We start from the raw sequence: 6,512 nt of genomic DNA on the forward strand, positions 1-6,512 counted from the left end.
GTCAAATATTTTTCAAATGAATGAATTAAAACACTTTGAAACCTCTACTTTCTTTTTTTTTCTTTTCCTTTTTTGTCTTTTTTACTGACTGGTAACGGGATTGCAACCCTCGGTGTTGCTCCCACACTGCGCTCAGCCAGTGAGCGGGAACTGGTCTCCACATGGGATCCGAACCCTCGGCGGGAGCGCCGCCACACTCCCAAGTGGTGCACTCTCCAGTGCGCCACCAGGCCGGCCCGAAACCTCTACTTTCTTATTCTTCCCTCACTCGACTATGTAGAATCTGGCTTCTTTCCAAGGGAGGGGTTGGCCAACTTAACCAAAGTCCACAGATTGCGGAGGCACAGCTGGGATCGACAAGGCTCCAGAGTCTGCACACTAACCACTGCTCTGTGCTGCATCCCAGACGCTCTGAACAAATGTTGGCTGGTACTACCATCAAACCCTCAAATAGTTAGATTCTCTAGGTGCTAAGCAATGGCCAAATTGGTTTGTATCATTTCTTCATTTAAGAGAGGGATGGGTAAATTTTTTCTAAAGAAGTAGAAGTTTTGAAATGGCAGATTTTGTGGATTTTGGAATCAAAACAGCTAAGTGTGAATACAGATTGCTGGCTGTGCAATCGTGGGCACATTACCTAATTGCTCTGAGTTGATTTCTTCACAAAAATGAGGGAAATACCACCATCCTTGCAGGGTTACTGTGAGACTTGAATGACATAATGTCTGTAACGTGCCCAGCACCCTAGCTGGCATGCACTAGGTACTCCATACATTCCAAATGACTGAAAGACATGAACCCAAAGCAGAAAAAGCATCACAGGAAAAGGTAGCAAGAAGACAGAATGAGAAAGACAAGGATAGAAAGAATAGGCAGGAAGAGGTGCTTAATACCATCTACGTAAATTTAAAACACACGCACAAATTTGAAGGACAAGGTATTCTGAAGGTCATGTATTTAATACATTGACTAGATGTTTTGGGGGGAGTGGAATATGAATGAGGTAAAGGGAACACAGAAAAGGACAATGGCTTGTGTGAGCAGCAGCTGCTGACAGTGACATCTGAGACCCAAGACACCAGTCCTACAGGCCTCCCTTGTACTTACACAAGGGCAAGCAAAGAGGGAAGAAAGGTCAACCTCGCTGTCCACTCAACTTTTCTACCCAAACTTCCTGATGTTTGGTTTCCCAATCTACCATCCGCTCAAAAAATCTACCTCCTGCTGGCTCCAGTGAGCCAAAGATCCTCCGCAATTCCCCGAGGCACTCACCGGCCACAGCCACTTTCCACCAGTCTTCCTTCCCCTCCTCCACTGCCAAGACTGCTTGCCAAGGGCTTACGCTTGACAAGCTGCCCAGTATCTGCTATTTCTAAAAAATACATCATTAGATAATTTAAGGACTTAGGATTTATGTCTTCCTATAGGGACTATCTTATATACAAGCGTACATTTGGGTCAGTTAAGTACAGAGGACAGAAAAGTGGACAATTTCTTTTGTCAGGCTTTCAAAAATTAAACCAAGGAACAAATCTGAACAAGCAGGATCCGGCTGCCTAGATCTGTGCTGCCTAATACAGTAGGCACGCTGAGCGTTTACAATGTGGCAAGTCCAAATGAGACGTGCTGTCAGCATAAAACGTATGATTTTGATTACTTAGAACAAAAAAAATGTTAAATGCACATAAATAATTTTTATATTGATTATGTGTAGAAATGATATTTTTGCATATATGGGTTAAATAAAATCTATCATTTAAATTAATTTCACCTGTTTCTTTTTACTTTTTTATTGTGGCTACTGGAAAATTTAAAATTGCATATATATCTTGCATTATATTTCTATTAAAGAGCACTGGTCTGGACTTTCCCCAGCATTATTTTTTCAGTCACTACTTTATCGTAAGAATGCCCTCTGATAATAATGTCTGAAGATCTAGTAATGTGAATGACATCTTCTCACTCACCCAATGTCTTAAGTGTGCTGTTCAACCTATCTCCAACTTAATTTCTTTTATAATATTCCATGTTTACTTTCAGACGGCTAGAGTGGGCCTAAGATTTCTCATATATTTTATATGATGATCCTTTTAAGCATGTTTATTTTGATTTTTACATTTTCAGCAACCATATCAAAAGAGCAATTTAAGATGAGGTAAATGATGGTAGTTCAGTCAATGAATCTGAGAAATGTTTTTCTCCCCTTTTCCTTGCTGGAATCTTAGCTTTTCATGATGCTCACCCTTCCTCTAATCTACCAGCCTATACCATACCAACATTAAAGAATAACTGGGCCAGAGCCAGAGAGACATTATAAGAAAAGAAAACTAACAGGGCCGGCCCGGTGGCGCACTGCTATAGTGCGCCGCTTGGGAAGCGCGGTGGCGCTCCCGCCCGAGGGTTCGGATCCCACATACGGACCGGTTCCCGCTCACTGGCTGAGTGAGGCACGGGAGCAGCACCGAGGGTTGCGATCCCGTTGCCAGTCCCCGGTCCGGTACGGGGGCAACACTGAGGGTTGCGATCCCGTTGCCGGTCCCTGGTCCGGTGCGGGGGCAACACTGAGGGTTGCGATCCGTTGCCGGTCCCCGGTCCAGTGCGGGGGCAACACTGAGCGTTGCGATCCGTTGCCGGTCCCTGGTCCGGTGCGGGGGCAACACTGAGGGTTGCGATCCGTTGCCGGTCCCCGGTCCAGTGCGGGGGCAACACTGAGCGTTGCGATCCGTTGCCGGTCCCTGGTCCGGTGCGGGGGCAACACTGAGGGTTGCGATCCGTTGCCGGTCCCCGGTCCAGTGCGGGGGCAACACTGAGCGTTGCGATCCGTTGCCGGTCCCTGGTCCGGTGCGGGGGCAACACTGAGGGTTGCGATCCGTTGCTGGACACGGGAAAAAGACAAAAGACAAAAAAAAAAAAAAAAAAGAAAACTTCAGACCAATATCCCTTAAAGATACTGATGCAAAAATCCTCAACAACATGCTAGTAAACTGAATTCAACAGCACATTAAAAGGATTATATATCATGACCACGTGGGATTTATTCCTGAAATTTAAGGGTGGTTCACATACAAAAATCAATAAATGTAATACACTGCATTAACACAAAGAAGGGGGGAAAACACATGATCATCTCGATGCAGAAAAAGCATCTGACAAAATTCAACACCCTTTTATGATAAAAACACTCAACAAACTAGGAATCGAAGTATACTACCTCAAAAAAAGACCATGTATGAAAACCCCAAAGCTAATGCTATACTCAATGATGAGAGACAAAGCTTTTCTCCTAAGATCAGGAAAAAGACAAGGATGCCTGCTTTCACCACTTATACTCAATATAGTACTGGAAATTCTAGTAAGGGCAATTAGGCAAGAAAGAGAAATAAAAGGCAATCAGATTGGAAGGGAAAAAGTAAAACTATCTCTGTTCACATGTGACATCATCATATATGCAGAAAACTTTAAAGGTTCCACAAAAAATTGCCAGAGCTACTAAATGAATTCAGCAAAATTGTAGGATGCAAAATCAACATACAGAATGCAGCCGTGTTTCTATAAAATAGAAATGAGCAATCTGAAAAGGAAATTAAGAAAACAATTCTATTATTAGGGCCAGCTCGTGGCTCACTTGGGAGAGTGCAGTGCTGCTAACACCAAGGCCACGGGTTCGGATCCCTATACAGGGATGGCCGGTTAGCTCAGTGGGGAGAGCGTGGTGCTGACAACACCAAATCAAGGGTTAAGATTTCCTTACTGGTCACCTCTTTAAAAAAAAAAAAAAGAAAGAAAGAAAAAAACAATTCTATTAAAGTAGCATCAAAAATAATAAAATACTTAGGAATAAATTTAACTAAGGAGGTTGAAGACTGTACACAGAAAACTATAAAATGTTGCTAAAAGAAATCAAAGATGACAAATAAATGGAAAGACATCCCATGTTCATAGATTGGAAGACAATATTGTTAATCTGTCAATACTACCCAAAACAGTCTACAGATTCAATGTAATACCTATTAAAATTCCACTACATTTTTTGCAGAAATAGAACCCATTCAAAAATCCATATGGAATCTTAAAGCATCCCAAACAGCCAAACAATCTTGCAAAAGAAAAAGAACAAAGTTAAAAAACTCACATTTTCTTTTTTTTTTTCTCTCCTTTTTGTCTTTTTTACTGACTGGTAACGGGATCGCAACCCTCGGTGTTGCGCCCGCACCACGCTCAGCCAGTGAGCAGGAACCGGTCTCCACATGGGATCCAAACCCTCGGCGGGAGCACCGCCGCACTCCCAAGCGGTGCACTCTCCAGCGCGCCACCGGGCTGGCCCAAAAACTCACATTTTCTGATTTCAAAACTTACTACAAAGCCCCAGTAATCAAAATATTGTGGTACTTCATAAAAACAGACATATAGACCAATGGGATAAAAATAGAGAGCCCTGATATCAACTGCTATGGCCTGAATGTTGGTCCTCTCAAGCTCATGTTGGAGCTTAATTCCTAATATGGTATTTGAAAGGTGGGGCCTTTAAGAGGTGATTGGACTGTGAGAACTATGCTCTCATAAATGGATTAACTGATTCATGGGTTAATGGTTAATGGTTTAATGGGTTATCAGGGAGAAGACTTTATAAGGAGAGCAAGTGAGCATGTAAAATGCTCTTGCCCAGTCCTCTTTGTGTGACACCCTGCATCATAGTAGACAGTCACCACCAAGAAGAAGGCCCTCACCAGCTGTGACCCCTGGACCTTGGACTTTCCAGCCTCCAGTGCTATAAAAAATAAATTTTGTTTCTTCAGAAATTACCCAGTTTTAGGTATTCTACTATAAGCAACAGAAAACTGACTAAGACGTCAACTCTCACATATACAGTCAATTGATTTTCAGCCAGGGTGCCAAGACCATTGAATGGGGGAAAGAACAGTCTTTTCAACAAATGGTGCCAGGAAAACTGGATCTCCACATGCAAGAGAATAAAGTTTGACCCTTATCTAAGACCGTATGCAAAACTTAACTCAAAATAGACCTAAGACCTAACTATAAGACCCCAAATTACAAAACTCTTAGAAAAATACACAGGGCAAAAGCTTCATGACACTGGATTTGGCAATGTTTCTTGGATATGGCACTGAAAGCACATATGACAAAAGAAAAAAACCAAAAAAAACAAAAAACAAAAAAGAAAAAAGGACTCGAATAGATATTTCTCTAAAGAAGATATACAAATGGCAAATAACCACATGAAGAGATTAGTCAGTGTCACTAATCATTAGGGAATTGCAAAGCAAAACCACAACAAGATATCACTTCACACCCATTAGGATCATTATTATCAAAAGAGTGGAAAATAAGTGTTGGCGAAGATATGGGGAAATTCAAACCCTTGTGCATTGCTGATGAGAATGTAAAATGGTGCAGCCTCTGTGGAAAATAGTTTGTTCCTTACATGTTAAGCATAGAATAATCATATGATTCAATAATTCCACTTCTGGGTACATATCCAAAAGAATTGAAAGCAGGGACCTGGACAGATATTTCTACACCAATGTTCATAGCAGCATAATCCACAATAGATAAAAAGTGAAAACAACCGAAGTGTCCATCAGCTGATGGAAGGACAAACAGGCCCGCTGTGTCCATGGAGAGAAGCTGAGGTGTCCGAGCTACAGGCCGGGGCACCAGGGTGCCAGGGTGGTGAAGATGCCAGCTTCATTAGTCCGGGCCACTGTCCCAGCTGTGAGCAAGAGGAAGCCACAGACCGCCTGGAGGCCTCACCTGACACCTTCAGCAGTAAACAAGGTAAAACAGCTCCTTAAAGATAAGCCTGAGCACGAAGGTGTGAAAGTCAGTGTCCGACCCAGGGGCTGGAATGGCCTTTCTCACACTCTAGACTATACAAAGACAAAAGGAGATTCTGATGAAGAAGTTGCCCGAGATGGCATCAGAATGTTCATGGAGAAGAAAGCACAGCCAACCCTGTTAGGAACAGAAATGGACTGTGTTGAGGGCAAATTATCCAGCGAGTTTGTTTTCAATAACCCAAACATCAAAGGAACTGAGGCTGCGGAGAAAGCTTTAATATTTGAAACCTCAGGATTCCTCCAGCTGTAAGCTCGGGAAAGCTCTGGGAAGCCTTGGAGCTTGCTGAAATCACGTGACTGTCACGTGCTTAAGGTTTATAACGTGTGGCTGCCTCGTGAGGAAAATAAAGTGATGCGTTTTGAAAATGAAGCCAATGCATTAGATTACAGAAAAAGTGATGCTTGTGTTCTCTGGAGGAGACAGAAAATGATAAGCCATCACTCTTTCTGGATCACTTTTCTGTTCTGTAAAGAAAAAACTCCTGCTCTGCACTTAACTTCTTGTGTCCTTTCTGTTAGAACTAGTTTCATTAAAGTTGCCTTCCTGGGAGAAGTTCAGGAAACGGATTAATAGGTGCGCACTTATTAGAACTCTGTTAAACGGCTTGAATGTGTATCTCCCTCGGCGTTTTTCCCAACTAGATTGGTGGCTCC

At 42.7% G+C, this 6,512-nt stretch overlaps 1 pseudogene; it reads left to right on the forward strand.

Moving 5' to 3' along the window:
* Positions 1–5,616: 5,616 nt before the first annotated feature.
* On the forward strand, positions 5,617–6,083 carry LOC103589792 (annotated as a pseudogene).
* The last annotated feature ends 429 nt before the right edge of the window (positions 6,084–6,512 follow it).

Source organism: Galeopterus variegatus, unplaced genomic scaffold, assembly GCF_000696425.1.
Source record: "Galeopterus variegatus unplaced genomic scaffold, G_variegatus-3.0.2 Scaffold728, whole genome shotgun sequence".
Classification (NCBI taxonomy): Eukaryota; Metazoa; Chordata; class Mammalia; order Dermoptera; family Cynocephalidae; genus Galeopterus; species Galeopterus variegatus.